Source organism: Protopterus annectens, chromosome 17.part0 (assembly GCF_019279795.1).
Source record: "Protopterus annectens isolate FY-2018-M chromosome 17.part0, PAN1.0, whole genome shotgun sequence".
Classification (NCBI taxonomy): Eukaryota; Metazoa; Chordata; order Ceratodontiformes; family Protopteridae; genus Protopterus; species Protopterus annectens.
Genome location: NC_056751.1, coordinates 642,185,322 through 642,205,723, shown reverse-complemented (window position 1 = coordinate 642,205,723; position 20,402 = coordinate 642,185,322). Strand labels below are relative to the sequence as shown.

General features: G+C 39.7%; 1 protein-coding gene across 1 annotated transcript in view; it reads right to left on the bottom strand.

Annotated features, from left to right (window-relative positions):
- LOC122791261 overlaps positions 1 to 20,402 on the bottom strand; it is a 90,773-nt gene that overhangs the window by 32,866 nt on the left and 37,505 nt on the right. Inside the window, exon 2 of the mRNA XM_044058933.1 lies at positions 801 to 890. The gene's annotated coding sequence lies outside the window, so the exon portion shown is untranslated. The remainder of the gene's footprint in view (positions 1 to 800; positions 891 to 20,402) is intronic.

Sequence of the window (20,402 nt, the reverse complement as noted above, 5' to 3'; positions counted from 1 at the left end):
CAGTGATGCAAAACTTCTGACAGGATTCCAAGTCATTCTGATAAATATATGTCATAACTCCCTTACATATGCCCTACAGGGCTTATTCTGTGAAGGAGGGCATGTTCACTCTGTGAAGATATCAGGGCACAACAGGTAGAAATACTATACTTAAATGGCCAGCCTGGAAAATTCCAAGGAAAACAAACCACTAATTAACTAACTAAAAATTAATTCTAAAGTCAATGTAGCAGTGAATGTCATTAAAGTCAGCGTTTTCCATTTTTAACTGAAATTCCAGTAAAATATTGGAATAGAAAGCAATAAAAATAAAAAATAAAATATGTGGCATATTACATAACCTCCGTTAATCAGAATTTTTTTAGTTTACTGCTTGTCTTGTTTCTAGCAACATCTGAAATCTTCCTTTATTCTGTTTATTTATACACCTGAATGTTACATATGGAACAACATAGCTACAAATTAAAATTAGCAGTTTTCAGCAAAATTTGAGTGCATTAGACTAGAATTTCATTATTTGAATCACAGTAAAAAAAAAATATTGTTTTGAAGACTGGAAGGAAACGCGCTTTCTGAAAGTGTGTGTAAAACTATAATAGTGTAATAAGGGGATCTGAGACACATGGTCTGCCCTCATAAACTTTCAGATCTAAATTCCAAAAGTGCACAGGAAGCATTCGCTGGTTCGGGACTATAGTTGTAATTATTCAAGTAGCAACTGTAGAGCAGCAAAATGGAAATTATTTTGTTTTGACATGACCACAGATTTTGAAAAACACCATGCACAAGGCTGTCCTTACCTATTTCTTCTTGAACAAAGACAGAAAATGTTTCAGTACAGATAAACATAGGCTGAAAAGGCAAACTCCAACAGGCCAGTAAATTCACCTCTGTAGAAGGAAAGGGAAATGTAACAGAAAGATTAGTATTTCAAGTACATAAATGATTAAAAACTGAAACTGCTTTCAGAAAAGATGAGTCATATGAATAAGTATCTTATTAAAAAATTTAAAAAATCTACAAGAAATACACTTACTAAACACAGCTGGTGATAGGATCATATGAGATTACTAGGTTATCCACCCAGAGGTCATTTTAAGCCTAGCCATTTCACCTCAATGTAATATGTAGGGTGGTGGTGCTGCTGTAGCATTGTCGCCTCACAGTAAGACGCTGTCCGGTTCAACTCTCAGCTAGAGCGTCTTCTGCATGAAGACATGTGTGAATGGGCATACCTTCAGTGAAGGTTGTGCGTCAGGGCTGGTAACTCGGCACGTAAAAATCAACTACCAATCATTAGCGGACCGGAGCTCCGCTGTGACGACCCCTAACCAGGAAAAGCCGAAAGACACACAAACAAACTAGACAAAACCCAAGACTGCATTTAGTGATGACTGCCCATGTCCAGGAGGGTAGTGGGTGCTATCTCTGTTAAGAATTGAAGGTGTGCCATCCACTCATCCAGGTTCCTATTGAACAGTGTCACAGAGGTGCTCTGTTTCACATGAATTGGTAGCTTGTTCCAATGATGTGTCAGTCCTGGGAGATATATCTGTCCCTCCAGCATGTCCTATTTAAGTTGCAGGCCATATTTAAGTCCTTGGAACTGATAACCTTAGACTCATATGATTTACGGATATGCAGTAAGTTCATTATGTTGGGTCTTGGGTTGCTCTCTAGGCCAGGCACAAGTCTTCCCTAAGAAGTCTAGTCAATCCATGTAAGGCACATGCTGGAGGCCCTTGATCTCCTTTGTTAGAAACCTCTGAGGTCTCTCTAATTGCTCTAGGTGCTTAGTACAGTACATAACGAATGGGGCATTATACTCAATTATGGACCAGATAAGTGCAGAGTATAGTATGGTTATAACTTCTTTTACTCTCAATGTGATGCCTTTACTAATCAAGTGAGCTATGTGGAAAGGTTTTCTTTCAATCACAGACATGTAGTAGTCAAAGTTAAGGTGACAGTCAACCTGTGATCTCAGGTACCTTACCAGCTATACACACTGAGCAGAGTGGATAAGAGTTGTTGACCGCAGCTGTTAGCTGAGATAAATAAATATCCTGTTTCTTTTTGATTATTTATACAGATTATTGTTTTTAACAATTAATATATAGCACTTTTATTGTCTGCTTTTTAGTCTTCAAGTGTATTTTATTGCTATTAACTAATCTGCACAAGTAACTGATTTGTCTGCAGTTAAAAGCATTCTGTGTCTTTACAAATCTTTATCTGTTTGTGGCTTTCTCTAGTACTACCGGCTGTAGGCTATTGTTTCTAGCTGAAGCCTCTCTTTATCTTGGTTAGATTGTGTTAATAGTCTGCTGAGTGGGGGCTGGTTCTTTTGTGTTCTTGTAAAAAAAAAGTTGTTCTTCTGGTATTTAAGCCCTAACTTTTGATAGGATTTCTGTCCATACACACTGAGCAGAGTGGATAAGAGTTGCTGACCACAGCTGTTAACTGAGATATATAAGTATCCTGTTTTTTTTCTCGATTATTTATATAGGTTATTGTTTTTAACAATTAATATATAGCACTTTTATTGTCTGCTTTTTAGTCTTTGAGTGTATTTTATTGCTATTAACTAATCTGCACAAGTAACTGATTTGTCTGCAGTTAAAAGCATTCTGTATCTTTACAAATCTTTATCTGTTTGTGGCTTTCTCTAGTGCTACTGGCTGTAGGCTTGGTGTCTTTGCAGTTGCTTGCCCCTACTGTAAATCTGATCTGTGACACTCCTCCCTGTCTAGTGTCATTAGCTCATTCTACCTAGTACAGAGAGAACATTTGATAAGGCCTTCTGTTTCTCCTTTTTCCCTTTCAAAAACTGAACCTCCTTGTGTTCTGACTGTGCTTCTCAAACATTTTGGAAATATAGAGTATATTTCAGAGCATTTATTATAACTGTAATTGCAGTAATATTGCTACAACTCAAGTGCTCTAGGTTGCATTGCATCTGAAGTGTTTGTGTGTTTTAGCTGCTTTTCTGTATATACAGACTTCTCTGTTTCTTTAACTATATAAGCTCTGCAAAGTTGTTTTATTGCATTCCTGCCTGTATTTCTGAGTTTTTTTGCACTTTTAAAGTTTGTTTTTGCTTAGTTTAACTGGTAGGCTACACACTCAAGTGTGTTAGCCGAATTAAAGCATTTACTGTGTTTCTGTACGTAATTTCTGCTACTTTGTAAAAAAAAAATCCTTGTTTCCCACTTTTACTGAACTAGAATAGTCTAGTCTTCAGGTATTGCTGATATCTGGGCTGTGTCATAGTTCCTGTGTTGCACATATCCTTATTTGGATAGGAAGAAGCTTCTTTGTTCACCAGTGAGAGTGGGGAGCTCTGAGCAGCCTATCTGTCCCTTGAGGAGTGGTTCCAGCCCAGTGACCTGTAGCTTATTGGCCGTTTTGGGCCATTTCCTATCTCTTTCTAACCCCCTGCTTTAAAGCCAGCTTTAGCACACTTTTGCGCTTGTAATTTAAAGATTGTCCTGTTTGTTGCATTTACCTTTTGAGGCTACACACTCAAGTGTGCTAGCCTGTGTTACATATTTATTGCATTTTTCTACTGTTTGTTGCAAAAAAATATATATATATCTTTGTTTCCCATCTTTCCTGACCTAGAGTAGTCCAAATACAGGCTTTGCTGTATTTTGGACTTTTGGAAAATTCCTGTGTTGCCCATTTCCTTTCTTGGATAAAGGGAGGCTTCTTTGTTCACCAGTGGCAGTGGGGAGCTTAGAGCAGCCTATCTATCCCTGGAGGAGTGTTCCCAGCACAAGAATCTGGTAGTCTATTGGCCGTTTTGGGCCAATTTCTAGCTCTTTCAAGTCCTCCTGTATAAAACCCACTTTGGTGCAGTTTGTGCGCTTGTTACTACTCAGCCAAGCTCCTCGTGGTCCTGCAGAGTGGTGCTAGCAGCAGAGAGGCTAAAATAGCGACTGCTAACCTGATAAAAGTGTTTTTTTTCCTGCTACTACCTGGGCAACTGTCCGATCTAGCTAAACTGCAAGTATTTCTGCTTCTTGAACTGTTTTAAACTGCTTAAAGTTGTTTTTTCACCTGCACTTTTAATGTTTGCCCTGTTTGTTGCATTTACCTGTTGAGGCTACACACTCAAGTGCGCTAGCCTGTGTTACATATTTATTGTACTTTCCTGCTGTTTGTTGCAAAAAAGAAAAAAAATTATCCTTGTTTCCCATCTTTCCTGACCTAGAGTAGTCCAAATACAGGCTTTGCTGTATTCTGGACTTTTGGAAAGTTCCTGTGTTGCCCATTTCCTTTCTTGGATAAAGGGAGGCTTCTTTGTTCACCAGTGGCAGTGGGGAGTTTGGAGCAGCCTATCTATCCCTGAAGGAGTGTTCCCAGCACAAGAATCTGGTAGTCTATTGGCCGTTTTGGGCCAATTTCTAGCTCTTTCAAGTCCCCCTGTATAAAACCCACTTTGGCATGGTTTTTGCACTTGTTACTACTCAGCCAAGCTCCTTGTGGTCCTGCAGAGTGGTGCTAGCAGCAGAGAGGCTAAAAGAGTGACTGCTAACCTGATAAAAGTGTTTGTTTTCCTGCTACTACCTGAGCAACTGTCTGATCTAGCTAAACTGCAAGTATTTCTGCTTCTTGAACTGTTTTAAACTGTTTAAAGTTGTTTTTGCACCTGCACTTTTAAAGTTTGTCCTGTTTGTTGCATTTACCTGTTGAGGCTACACACTCAAGTGTGCTAGCTTGTGTTACATATTTATTGCATTTTCCTGCTGTTTGTTGCAAAAAAGAAAAAAAAATGTTCCTTGTTTCCCATCTTTCCTGACCTAGAGTAGTCCAAAAATAGGCTTTGCTGTATTCTGGACTTTTGGAAAGTTCCTGTGTTGCCCATTTCCTTTCTTGGATAAAGGGAGGCTTCTTTGCTCTCCAGTGGCAGTGGGGAGCTTGGAGCAGCCTATCTATCCCTGGAGGAGTGTTCCCAGCACAGGAACCTGGTAGTCTATTGGCCATTTTGGGCCAATTTCTAGCTCTTTCAAGTCCCACTATGTAAAAACTGCTTTAGTGCAGCTTTGTGTGATTTTGCGCATAGCGCAGCATCGGGCAGTACTGCTTAATTGGGTTTAAACCATTCTCGGCTCCACAAAGTCTGCTCTCCACTTTTTCCCTTAGAGCTGATCTAGTTTGCAGAATAAACACCCTATTCCCACTCTAAAGCCTGGCACTTGCTCACTAAAACAATTATATAAGTCAGCACTAAAAAATTAAAAGCACTACACCCTCACAAACTCCCCTTGAGTACTTTGTTCCTCATTGGCCCTTTTTTTCAATTATAAAGAAATTCCCAATGCTATTCTAGCATGTCCAAAGGTCAGTCATCAATCTTCTCTCCGGTCCAGCTGGTTAATCTGGGAATCTTGAAGCAATGTTACAACTGCCTCATGTACACAGACAACTCTCTCCTCCTCCCAACAAATTCCAACACATGTGAGAGATGCAACCATATAGCCAAACTATAAGCTCTCTCAACTCAGTACTGGCGTAACCAGTCAGGAAGAGAAGGAAACCACACTCACTACAATTCCAGTCTCACAAAGACCTGCCACGACAGTAAACCAAACACATAAACACACAAAAACATACTTGGAGGCTCTAAATAAAAATCTGCCTAAGCAGCAGAGACCTCCAAAGCAGACAGTCAAGCAACCGCTACCCCAAAACAAAACACGTGCAGCACATAGCTCACAAAGCCAGTGTGCCGAACAGTCACAGCCCTTAAGGCTAAACAACACACCTGATACACTTGTAATAGGTGAGTCTATCGTCAGGCACATTGACATCCCGCTCACCAGGCTGAATAAGGAGAAGGTCACGGTGAGCTGCCTGTCGGGTGCTAGGATCTGCTACATAACACAAGCACTCAGGTCACTCCAAGGCAAGTACAAATATGACTCAGTCATTGTCCATGCTGGTGTGAATGACCTGAGACGTACCTCCCTGGACTACATGAAAAGAGACATAGAGGAGCTCTCTGAGCATGTAGCCCAGGCCGGTATGACCCTGACCTTGAGTAGCATCTTACCCTTACCAAGAATGATGCCACAATATGAAGACAAGATGATCAATTTCAACAATTGGCTTAAGTATTGGTGTCATTCAAAGGGGATCCAGTGCCTGTCTGCCTGGGATGACATGCTCGACAAGCCACGATGCTTCGCTAGGGATGGCTTGCACCTGTCACCCCTAGGCTTTCGGATATTGGCAAAGGCTCTTGCCACCCCCATAGTGCCTTTTTTAGGCAAGGTTCAAAAGACAAACCCACCTCCATAGGTATCACAAGGGATAAGAAACTAATAGTAATGCTACTCAATGCCAGAAGTCTAAACCTCAATATGCATGCACTTGAAACTCTCCTTAGCATGGAGAACATCAATATCTGTGCGGTAACAGAAATCTGGTTCAAGGCTCCCAAGAGCACCACAGCACTACCAGGTTATACCTCATACCATGTTTTTCGGCCCCAAAACTTGGACCAAACCACAAAAGGAGGGGGAGTATCAATATTCGTCAAAGATACCCACACCTCCAGGTTGGTGGCACAGCACGAAGCATCAGAGACTATCCATGTGCAACTAACAGTGGGTAAAACTGCCTTCCAGTTTATAGCCTGCTACAGACCACCCTCCCAAACCCAGGAACTCCACTCAGCCTTCCTGAGAACACTGGAAAACATGAAGGTCTCTCCAAACACCATTATATTGGGTGACTTCAACTACCCTAACATAGACTGGGAGCATTACTCTAGCTCCAACACCCTAGCCCGAAGGTTCCTAGAATTTATAAACTCAAATGCTATGGAACAACTTGTTGCCACTCCCACAAGAGGGGAAAATATGCTGGACCTGATCATCACCACCATGGGGACTCTATGCTCCAGACCAGAAGTGTATCCCTCACTGGTAAGATCAGACCATAAACTAATCTCACTAGATATTCACATCCCGATCCCAGCCCCTGCCCAGAAAACCACAGTGAAAAACTTCTCTAAAGCAAATTTCACACTCCTCAAAACTGAGGTGGAATCCTTCAAAGCCCCCGGGCCTGTGGAAAATATGGCCCAGACTGCAGAATCCTTTATAAACGCATTCTATGAACACCTTCAGGAATGCATGGATCATGCAATCCCAAATAAAACCAAGACCCAATCCTCCAAAGTTAGGCATCCTGTCTGGTGGACCCCAGCCATAAACAAACTATACAATAGAAGGAGGAAGCTACGACATGATAGAGCAAAATCCCAAAAAGGGAAGGCATCTCTGATCAGTATTAGCAAAAAAACTACAGGCACTCATAAAATCGTCTAAGGCCAGCTTCGAGAGAAAAATTGCACAGGACACTAAGGATAATCACAAGGCTTTCTTTAGTTATGTTAGGAACCTGGGTGGGAATTCCCAGATATGCTCAGAATTAGTTCAAAATGACAGAAAATACACCATACCCACAGACATTGCCAACATCCTAGCTGACAGGTTCAGCACAAACCCCCCCCCCCCTTCCCATCAAAAGGCCAAATATCTATCCCAGCAGAGTGCTGCCCCCCTGACATCTCAGATGCTCAGGTAAGAGCCGCCCTCTCCAAAGCAAAAAACACAGCATCAATGGGACAAGATGGTGTCCTGGGCTGCATCCTACATGAACTCCAAGAAGAACTAAACCCAAACATAAAACTACTGTTCAGTCTTAGCCTTACTACAGGATATGTACCCAAAGAGTGGCGTACAGCAACAGTGGTCCCTCTCCACAAAGGTGGTGCCTCAATGGATCCTGGAAACTATCGCCCCATAAGCCTGACTAGCTTGGTCTGCAAAGCCATGGAAAGGATCATCATGGCCCTCATAAATTAAGATATTGAGGACCTACAGACACTGGATCCTACCCAGTTTGGCTTTGTTAAGTGCAGATCCTGCCTGTTAAACCTGGTTGATTTCTTTGAAACAGTCACCAAAGCCATTGATGAGGGGAAGGTGGTCCACACAGCCTACCTGGACCTTGCTAAAGCGTTCGATACAATACCCCACTCGTGCATTATAGATAAGCTCACCAGCTTAAATATAAACCCCTATGTCACTACATGGGTTGCAAACTGGCTGAAGGACAGAACCCACATGGTTAGAATTGCTAGAGCCATGTCAGACTCCAAATCGGTTACAAGTGGTGTCCCACAAGGCTCAGTCCTGGGACCTCTCTTGTTCGGTATATATTTCTTGGAGGTACAGGCTAACATGGAAGGACTGTGGCTGACCAAGTTCGCAGATGACTGCAAACTGGGCGCCATAATCGATTCTCCAGCCGACACAAGCATCCTACAAAAGGGCATCATAGAAACAGACAACTGGTGCCAGAGCCATGGCCTCAAGCTAAACGCCAAAAAGTGTATAGTCATCCCCTTTGGCAAAATAAAAGTGCCCACAAATTACCACATAGGTGGTAATCCATTATGTACGGAAGAAGTAATTAGGGACCTGGGGACCCAAGTTGATAGCAATCTCTCATTTAACAACCACGTAGCCAAAGTGGTTAGAAAAACATTTTATATAGATCTAGTCATGAAGGGATTCACATCTAGATCAGGGGAGGTCATCGTGCCTCTTTACTCATCCCTCATCAGGCCCATAATTGAGTACAATGCCCCTTTTGGGATGTACCTTACCAGACACTTGCAGCAACTGGAAAGACCCCAAAAGTACCTCACCAAGAAGATCAAAGGGCTCAAACAGATGCCATATGCTGCCCGGTTAAAGAAACTCCAGCTCTACTCAGTGGCATACCGCCTGCTCAGAGGCGATCTGTGCCTGATGTATAAAGCCATGTCCAACCTGGAATTAATGGACATGCTGCACCTCAGAAAATCCAAATCCCATTGAGCTATACGCTCGAGAGACTTGAACCTCAGCACTGAAATAAATAGGACATGCTGGAGGGACAGATTCATAACCCAGAGGCTCCCTTCACTCTGGAATAAAATCCCAGTCCAGGTTAGACAGAGTCCCTCATTGACTCTCTTCAAGAGGAATCTTGATGAGTGGATGGGGGATAGTAGGTTTACTCCGGGTATCACTTCTGTGTCACTGTTAGACAGTGGCACAGTATACTAACCTCGAAAAAGGGCATAGTAAAATTCATTTAAAATGGGTGGCGAAAGCCAAACACACTCTGGCTAGGCTTATAAATGCCCTAGGGCAGATAGCCTAGTATGAACCTATGAACCTATGAACTTTATAGGTAGGATATTGTTATTGATTTGATAGTGTGAAGGGACACTGTTTGTGCCAAAGGGAATGGTGATGCGTTTCTTTGCATTCAGTTTGAGACCATGATAAACACACCAGTCATAGGTCTGTGTGAGACCATCTTGGAGTATACTAACATAATTTGGGGATTTAATGATTACACCTGTTTGTAGTTGTCTGCTAACTTGGTCAGCCACAACACTTTAGTTTTGACCTGAACTTCGTAGAAGTATATACCAAACAGTAGGGGGCGCAGCACTAACCCCTGTGGCTCTTCACTGGTAACAGGTGTGCTGGTTCATATGGATTCACCCATTTTGATGATGTGTGTCTGGTCTGCAAGCCAGTTGGCAACCCATCTTACAACGAAGGTGTTTACATATAGTTTGCTAAGTTTATCGATAATGCCTGAATGTGGGATTGTTTTGAAAGCCTTTGCCAAGTTGAGGTATGCTGTGTGCACAGATTTGTCCTTATCAGTGGTCTTGGTCAAACTTTCAAAGAAATTCCTCAGATTTAACAGGCAGGATCTGCCCTTCATGAAGCTGAATTGAGTAGGATCCAGGGTTTGGAGTTCAACTATGTCTTTATTTATGAGGTCCATAATGATACATTTCATGGCCTTACAGATGAGGCTGGTCAGACTAATGGGTCTGTAATTCCCCAGGTCTGCTTCTAGGGCACCTTTGTGGAGGGGAATAACTGCAGCTGTTCTCTATTCTGCAGGAACAAAGCCTGTGATTAGGCTATGATTAAAAAGGGTACTTAATGGTGATGCTAGTTCATGCTTTAACCTGTTTTGAAGACAGCTTGGGATGTCATCTGGTCCTATAGCGGCCGTGTTCTTTGCCTTGGACAGGCTTTTAAGGACCTGCTCTTCAGATATGTAAGGTGGCGAGGAATTTGGGGGAGGGCCTGTTTTAAGTTAGGAGGGGATAAGGGAGTGAAATTTTTACCAAACCTATCTGCTAGCTGGTTCACTAGCTGTGCGGTATCAGTGTGTGTGATACTGTTGGCCACCAGTTTTGCACATGCCTGGGCCCTACCCTTTAGGTTATGTACATAGCTGTAAAAAGCCTTATGGTTATCCTTGGTACTACTTAGGTTTTTCACAGAGGAGCTCTTGGAGGATTTGACGAGTTGTCTTATTTGCATGCTAAGGCTGAGGAGGATGCTTTTCCATTGTTGGATCCTGGTCTTTATTTTCTTGGACAGCAACTTTCTGCATTTATTGTAGATTTTGTTGATGCTGGAAGTTCACTATAGCAGGTTGATTTTACTTGGGGCTCTGGCTTTGATTCTATCTTGTACAGCCAAGTTTATACACTTATGCAAGTGATTGTACAGGACTGTAATGTAAGTTTAAGCACAGTTACCACTTTCACCTTGGGGTGGGGCTTGGAATGCATTTATACCTTTAGCTAGGAGGATATTGTTTGCCTTGGTGAAGTTTTTTAGTCTGATTCAACCCTTTGTGAGTTCCGGTGTTAGAGTCAGTTCAAAGGTGACTGATTTGTGGTCAGTTTTAACTAATGAGGGTCCAACAGTTGCAGCAGTGCACCTGTTTGACATGTTTGTGAGAACCAGATCTAGAATATTTGTTCCTCTTGTCAGGGTATGGACAATTTGTTCCAGAGCATTTCAATAGACAAAGTCAAGGAACTTTTGTGCTAGCGAGTTTGGGGTACAGTAGGTTTCCCAGTTGATGTTGGGATAATTGACATCCCCCATAACCAGTGTGTTTGGTAAAATCTGGATTGTCTTCAGTTTGCTTAAGTAGAGTTTGTGGGTGTTGGGACACATGGATGGGGATAAATAACTAGCTATGACTTGAATGGGGGTCTTACCCACCATAACCTGGACCTAGAGTAACTCCATAGAGTTGTCCAATCTAATGAGACGTGAGGTGAATTTATCTCTAATATACATTGAAAACACGCTTCCTTTGGTATTCACATGTTCATTTTGTGGTCTAAAAGTGTGGAAGGCATTGTAGCCTTGCAGGGCCAGGGTACACTCTTAGGTCTTAAACCAGATTTCTGTGAAGGCAAAGCCATCTACATCATCTAGTGATAGAAGTACTTCCAGAGAATGCAGTTTCTGGTTTAAGCTCCTAGCATTTAGCAGCATGACCTTTATTTTGTTCTGAAGGCACTATGGGGGAAGCAAGAGCCTTTGCCAGCAACAGAAAGCTTAGGGGTCCCAGGTGCAAGCTGTCTCTGGCAAAGCAGAGAGGTTTGTCAGCCATGGCTTCTCAGGCAGACATGGTACATTTTCCAGAAATCTTTCAGAAATAATATAAAAACCTGGGATAACCTTTCCTTTCTTTGGTGGAGATGATTACAGGCAAAAACTGAAACAGTAATTAAAAGGCATGTGTTTAACTGAAGACATCTTCAGTGGAAAAGATAGTAAGAATCCACAAGTCTGAAGTGTTAATATGCAAATGAATAATATACCTGAACAGTGTGACATGGCCAAAGGGAGCTTATGTTGCACGTTGGATTCCATGTAAGAGCATCACTTTACCTTGAGGTGACATTCAAATCTAATTGTATATAACTAGCACAGTGTATGCATCTCTCTGCCTGTGTGCACTCAATATACATCACTTTGCCTTGAGGTGAGATTCAAATCTGAATGTACAAAACTAACACAGGATATGCATCTCTCTGTCTGTGTGCACTCAACACATACACACACACACACTCATAAACATATTTGTATATATTTATACACATGCATTAACATCCTGCCTATACAAACATGCACATACATGCATCTTGTCTTTACATAAATACTTATACTTTTCATTTTAGTTTTAAAGGTAGCCAGTGTGTTGATGTACAGGGTGAGTGTATTCCATAAGTAAGGGATACATTGGGTTAGAAATCTATCACTGAAGCAGGTCTTCTTTTATGGGTCAGTGAATGTAAGAACCCTGATGTGGGTGATCATGATGCTTCTAGTTTTACATATGGATCAGAGATCAAGAAGGATATGGACTTTGTTGCACAGAAGGCCTGGCACAGATCAACAAGAAAGAGCCCGTGTGAGATGGAACATATTGAGAAGGTAATCCTTCTAGATGAGTACATTACTTAGAAATATAAAAGCCAAATGTTCATAGTTCATAGGTTATTACTAAGCTAACTGACCTTGTGAGCCATTTTAAACCTAGCCAATTCCCCCATGTGAGAATCAAAGCCTGCACCTTGTGTTTGCAAGGTAAACACCTTAACCATTATGCCAACCTCCCACCATATAGCATGATATTCTATGATAGACTGGATAAGAGAAGTGTGAAGAGAAATCCTTATTTTTAAAGGATGTACTACTGGAAATTAGCCGCGCGATGGAGAAAGATTTCCTGATTATGTCTGACATATGGTGATTAAAGGGCAGTTCATTGTCAACAAAGGTGCCACGATTCTGATGACTAAGTCAATTTTAAGCTGACTATTTTTAATATGGTACTAGCTAGGGAATTCCTGATCACTAAACAGAGCTGCACTAGATTTCTGGCATTAAGCTTTAGTACATGTTTGGTACAACTGGCATTAGTTTGATAAAGTCCATGTTGAGGGATGTGATTGTCTGAAGCAGAGCACATTAAGGCACCTAGTTTGTAATTACTGGCATAATTAGTGAACCACAATCCAATAACTTCTGCTTTAATGTCAGAAAAAGCAAATGTCAAAGAAATGGCTTAAGATAGAACCCCTGGGGAAGCCTACTGGTGGCATTCTTTTGTGTGAAGGACATTCCCCTGACTCTAGCTGTGTGGATCCTGTCAGTAATCAAGTGAATGATACAAGAGTTAATCTCAAGTTATTTAAACTTGGCAGTAATATTGGCATGGGAAATATTACAGAATGTGATAGCCAGGCTCAAAGAACCAGTCTGGATGGACTGGACCATATCTATTGGTTCTGTGACCTTATCAAAGAAATCATATAGACTAAGCAGACAGGGTCTGTCTTTAACAAAGTAAACAGATTTGATTCAAGGAATTGTAGATTTCCTAAACCAATGTTTATGAGGTCTGTTGTTATGCATTCCATGACTTACAGATAATACTTGTAAGATTTATGGGTCTGTGTTGGAGCTACTTTCACACAGAGGGATAATTATATAAGTCCATCAAACAAATGGTACATAACAATTGGAGAGTTTAAGCTTTTTTAAAACTAAACTCACTATTGTTATTTATTCAGATGTCATTGAATAATACAAAGAACACATGCAATCCATGCATAAGGCACATTTTCACTGGCCAACTGTTTTGTTGAAAATATATCATTTCTCTTATTTCAGTTATACAGACTGACAGGCCAAAACCCAGAACACTTAGCATCTTTAATCTACATCTTTTGTTTAACACTACCAAGGAAAGGATCAGAATAAAAGCACAGCTAATTAACAAAATTACAATATGAATTAACCAGTAAACTAAATAGCAAATAACAAATAACATGACACATTTCCAAATGACACAGTGAGTCCCCGCATATAGGATTTAATCTAGTTAACCTATTTACTGTAAGGAGGGGTCAGGTTCAATATCTTTCTTAAGTTGTCTCTTGAATTACATTACACTCCAGATAAGTAAGCCAAAGAAGCCACCTGTTGACAAATTTCCATTTTTTTCCAATTAGTGTTCATTCCTCAAGTTCCCTCATTTGTTCAACAATGCTTAGCATCTTGAAGATTTCCATTGCCTTTTGATGGATTTTTTGGCAATTAGTGCTATTACCACTAGCAGCTCCCTCTGGGAGTTAGATAACTCCAAATTAGGCCAGTATCCCAATAGTAAGTTTTCAGAGACTAGTTCACTTTCAAACTCTAAACCCCCATATCATTAATATTGATTTCAAAGGTTTGCTGAACTGTGTTGGACCAGACAATGTGTCTCCGGTCCCTTGATCTAGGGATTTGCATCTCCAACAGGTTCCATTCTCCATTGGGTACATCTGGTTAAGCCTCTGCAGAGTATACAAATACTTATGGAAACACTTCCAGGCAAAAATTCTAAATTTTCTTAGCCTCATAGCTTTAATCAGGAATAAGCTTATCTCCCATTGTTGGCAAGATGAAATCTCAATCCCCAATAATTAAGAATTTAAGCTTAAGTAGGTTAAAAAAGGACCAACAATCCAAAGACAAACTGCCAAAAGGAGTAGTCCCCACAAAACATCTCCAAAGAAATAAATAATGAAAAATAGTCACAAAGAGACGCAGACAGCTGTAAAATCCAAAATAAGGCCTTTACTGAGTGCAAAAAACACAAGCGCTTTCATATTTAAGCTTCATCAGGTGTACTCGAGCACTATTAGAACACACCTTTATACACCCAAGAACATCACATGATACACAGTCACATGACTGTGAAGTACAAAAATATAAATATATATATATATATATATATATATATATATATATATATAAAAACATTTATTCAAGTTATACATATATAAAAAATCATCTACGTAAAGGTCTCATTTTAAGTCTAGGTCTCAAAGGGATACGCTCATTCAACCCATGTCCCTCATTACTCCTCAGTCTAGTCATCCAAATTGCCTCCAAATTCTCTGTTTTATTACATATATCACCAAACCTCAAACTCTCGTAAATCAATTCTATCACCCTAAACCTAAAAACATGAGAAATGTCTGTATTAAGGACATGCTTAGCTAATGCATTGGTCTTGTTGCCCTTTCTGATGTTATATGAATGTTCCCTAATGCGGTCCTTAAGGTACCTATCTGTCTTGCCAACGTAAAACTTTGCACAGATACAACAGCAAGCAAGATAGACCACATGTTGACTTTCACAGGTGGCAGAAACCCTAAATTGGTAGTCTCTGTCTTGATCAGGATGATGAAATACCTTGTTACTATCAATAAACTCTGGTGAAGCTATGATGAGATCTACTCATACTAATTTGAAAATTTCTTTGAAGTATACTACGGATGTAAGTAAGTATATTGATATTATTAAAAAATATTGGCAAGTCTTGATGACAGATCATGACATAGCGAGATTTGTCGATCCTGTTCCTAGATTTAGTTTTAGAAACGATAAATATCTAAAGAGGAGGTTATGTTACCCTAAGGAGGATAGGATGGATATTGGTCATGATGGTACTAAACCCTGTGGGCGATGTAACTGGTGTGAGAGTTTATTGATAGTAACAAGGTATTTCATCATCCTGATCAAGACAGAGACTACCTATTTAGGGTTTCTGCCACCTGTGAAAGTCAACATGTGGTCTGCCTTGCTTGCTGTTGTATCTGTGCGAAGTTTTACGTTGGCAAGACAGAAAACCTTAAGGACCGCATTAGGGAACATTCATATAACATCAGAAAGGGCAACAAGACCAATACATTAGCTAAGCATGTCCTTAATACAGACATTTCTCATGTTTTTAGGTTTAGGGTGATAGAATTGACTTACGAGAGTTTGAGGTTTGGTGATATATGTAATAAAACAGAGAATTTGGAGGCAATTTGGATGACTAGACTGATGAGTAATGAGGGACATGGGTTGAATGAACGTATCCCTTTGAGACCTAGACTTAAAATGAGACCTTTACGTAGATGGTTTTTTATATATGTATAATTTGAATAAATGTTTTTTATATATATATTTTTATATTTTTGTACTTCACAGTCATGTGACTGTGTATCATGTGATGTTCTTGGATGTATAAAGGTGTGTTCTAATAGTGCTTGAGTACACCCGATGAAGCTTAAATGTGAAAGCGCTTGTGTTTTTTGCACTCAGTAAAGGCCTTATTTTGGATTTTACAGCTGTCTGCGTCTCTTTGTGACTATTTTTCATTATTTATTTCTTTGGAGACATTTTGTGGGGACTACTCCTTTTGGCATTTTGTCTTTGGATTGTTGGTATTTTATTTCTTACTGCCGGAGACCCCACTAAGATGGCTGAAGAAATTATTCAAATGGATTCATCTTTTTCTGCTCATAAGTCTGGTTCACGTAGCAAGAAGTTACAACACTATCTTACAGGCATTAGTGAAATTCATAACCCACTAGTGAACTGCACAGCTGTTGGAGTGGATAATGCTAATAATGATGTGTACAATGTCATAGCCTTAAAGACTGAACTTTTTGTCCTTGAGAAAGAACTTTATAAATTGAAAATAAGTCAGTTTCAGAAATATCACCTCGAGGTATGTTTAGCTGAACAAATCATACCCCGAGGGTTACGTGTTCTTAAGATGCCATCGTTTCATAACGGGGATAATATCTTGCTTAAGGAATGGCAGAAGATTAATCTGCAAGCGAGTTTTGGTTACTTGAGTTTATTGATTTTAGCAGCAGAAAGGGAAATGACTGCTTCTATCGACTCGATTAATACCATGTACACAGATCTATGCAAGAATTATTCATTGGAAGTTATTGATTTTTATATTGAGGACATTTTTAATTCCCTTACCTTATATGAGAATAAATTGCAGAAGGGTAAAACAGGGAAGATTATAAGAGACAGATACGATTTTCAGACCGGGAACATCTTTACCTGGCCGAGAGAAGAGCGTATGCATGTGGGCACTGATGCAGTGAACACCGTGATGACGACGGAAGTAATAACGAGCGCTCTTCAGAGCATGGATATACCGAAAGGTGTGGACACTGAAGAGATTGTGGATGAGAACTTACAGGTTGGCGTTTTGAACTCTGGAACACGTCCTGTTGACCTGGGGGCCAAGAGAAAAGTGGTTGTTACAACAGCGCAAGTGCATCGAGAGAAATCTGACACAGGAGAAGACATTAATTCTGGTGATTTTTTACGACACCACAACATCGAGTTCCCCTTACCCATGAAAGTGAATACTTTCAAGATGAATCGAGAACACTCGAGGGGCAGAAGTCTAATGCGAGGGAAAAGGAAATGGGACCATACATCAGGGAACCAGATAAGTATAAAGAAAGCATTCTCCAATACCAAGAGGGACTAGTTTTGAATTTATCCAATGTTGAACTGAATAGACTTAAGGTAGCTGTTTTGGGAAAAGGTATTTCTTTTATTCCCACCAGCCGTTCATGTTATGCAGATGTTATTTTGGATATCAAAACTTTTACCAGAAATTTGACTTTAAAGTTGCTATATAAAGATAATAATAGTGTTCAAAGAGCTCAAAATGTCTTTTCTAAACCAAGTTCTTTTATTCCGAACAATCATATGCTTGTTAATGCATTTGAGAAATTATGCATACGTGATATTTATGATACATGTGTGGGCCATGGTTCTGATTTTATGAGTGATAGATATTTTAATTTGTCTCAACATGAAAAATGTGCTCTGAAGGAGCTTGAGAATGATACTCGACTTACTATCAGACCAGCAGATAAAGGTGGCCTGATGGTGGTTTTAGATAGAAATTGGTATGAAGCTCAGATGTTTGCCAGTTTATGTGATAGTTTCTTTTATGAGGAATTAGATGCAGAACAGATTTTTGCTCATATAGCAGATGTGCATGTTGTTTTGAAAGGTTTATTAGAAGAGCAGTTGATTAATGAGAAGTTATTGGATTATTTTTTAGTAGACAAGCCGACAATACCTATATTACAGGGACTACCAATGGTCCACAAGTCAACTAGTAATCCGCCTATGAGACCAATTGTCTCCAGTAGAGGTTGGTGTACGGAATCCATTTCTATTTTTATAGAGAAGCATTTGAGACCAGCCTTGAACAACAGAGAGCATGTTCTTAGGGACACTGAGCATTTTTTGAAGGATTTATATAGCTTCTTTTCTACACATAATGATTCTATGGCGTCTTTTGTCACTCTAGATGTGGTCTCTCTTTTCACAGTGATTCCGAATACAGCGGGGCTGGTAGCTATACAAGAGTTTTTGAGGAATTCTACACAGTACACTGCTGATACTATTATTCTGCTACTTCGACTTTTAGAATTGGTATTAGAACATAATTTGTTTTTGTTTGGTGGTCATGTGTATAGACAATGCAACGGCGTAGCTATGGGCACTTCTTGTGCCAATAGCTACGCCAATGCTGTTATGTCCAGTTGGGAGGAAGAGTATATTTTCAAAGGTCCCTTCAGTCATCTTATTTCATTTTATCGGAGATTTGTGGACGACGTTTTTATTTTGTGGGAAGGGAATGATGAACAGTTTACTGATGTTATGAGTTATGTTAACAATACTACTTCTTTCTTACATTTCACACATAGGATGTCGAGTGAGAGTATGGATTTTTTAGATGTAGTTGTGTTTAGAGACCTTGAAGGAAAGATGTACATGAAGCAATATAGGAAAGATTGCCATGTTAATCATCCCTTACGTCGCAGTAGTGCACATCCACCACATATATTTAAGAACATTGTTACGAATCAAGTAATGACAGCATCTAGATTGAATGTTAGAGAGGAAGATTTTAATCTTGAATTGAATAGGGTCTTGATGTTTTTAAAGGACAGAGGATATAATGATAGATGTCTCACAGAGCATGTACCAAATGTGGTAGAGAAGAGAGGTAAGCAGGCTAAACCCTTCTTCTCTAAAAAGACAGACTCCTCTGGTGAAGCTATGATGAGATCTACTCATACTAATTTGAAAATTTCTTTGAAGTATACTACTGATGTAAGTAAGTATATTGATATTATTAAAAAACATTGGCAAGTCTTGATGACAGATCATGACATAGCGAGATTTGTCGATCCTGTTCCTAGATTTAGTTTTAGAAATGATAAATCACTAAAGAGGAGGTTATGTTACCCTAAGGAGGATAGGATGGATATTGATCATGATGGTACTAAACCCTGTGGGCGATGTAACTGGTGTGAGTTTATTGATAGCAACAAGGTATTTCATCGTCCTGATCAAGACAGAGACTACCAATTTAGGGTTTCTGCCACCTGTGAAAGTCAACATGTGGTCTATCTTGCTTGCTGTTGTATCTGTGCAAAGTTTTACGTTGGCAAGACAGATAGGTACCTTAAGGACCGCATTAGGGAACATTCATATAACATCAGAAAGGGCAACAAGACCAATACATTAGCTAAGCATGTCCTTAATACAGACATTTCTCATGTTTTTAGGTTTAGGGTGATAGAACTGATTTACGAGAGTTTGAGGTTTGGTGATATATGTAATAAAACAGAGAATTTGGAGGCAATTTGGATTACTAGACTGATGAGTAATGAGGGACATGGGTTGAATGAGCGTATCCCTTTGAGACCTAGACTTAAAATGAGACCTTTACGTAGATGATTTTTTATATATGTATAATTTGAATAAATGTTTTATATATATATATTTTTATATTTTTGTACTTCACAGTCATGTGACTGTGTATCATGTGATGTCCTTGGGTGTATAAAGGTGTGTTCTAATAGTGCTTGAGTACACCTGATGAAGCTTAAATGTGAAAGCGCTTGTGTTTTTTGCACTCAGTAAAGGCCTTATTTTGGATTTTACAGCTGACTATTTTTCATAGATTAAAAAAGGAGTTAAGTAAAACTATGTTTGTTGCTTACTAGAAGGCAGCTACTGGACCCATGAAAGAAGTTTTTTTTTTCATTGATACAGATGTTAGAACTTGATGAAGTTAGTAATTATAGGGAAAACTGTGGTCAGATGGGTAGTATGGAGAAACTAAGGTGTTGGTACATGAGGTGAAACTGAAGCTGAATTTTTCAACAAGAATGTTAGACATGGTCCAAATCACGAGAATAAGCAGAACCATTAGAAATCAGCTATCAGCAAAACTGAGTATTATTTCTGAGGTTCCTGATATAAAGAGTTTGCGGCTGTCTTTGACAGAAGATTTTTATTTTTAATTCAAAGGTAGCGTTACTTTTTCTTATATGGTGATTGAGACTGTTTTAAATCCCTTTTGTGAAGAGGGGAGGTTTTCCTACATACAGCAAATAGCCTTTTCCTTCTGTTATACATTTCTTTAAGTGGGAATTCCACCAATACAGTTTATTTCTGCAGTTTTTTTATTTATTTGATTGGTTAGTTGGCTGTATTTGGTTGCTAGAATGGTCGAAATGGGTCACGCAAGACCCCTTTTCAGTGGGGCCTGGGGAGAAAAGCTCCAGAAACATATTTACTGAGAGAAAAACATAGAAAGAGATTATATCA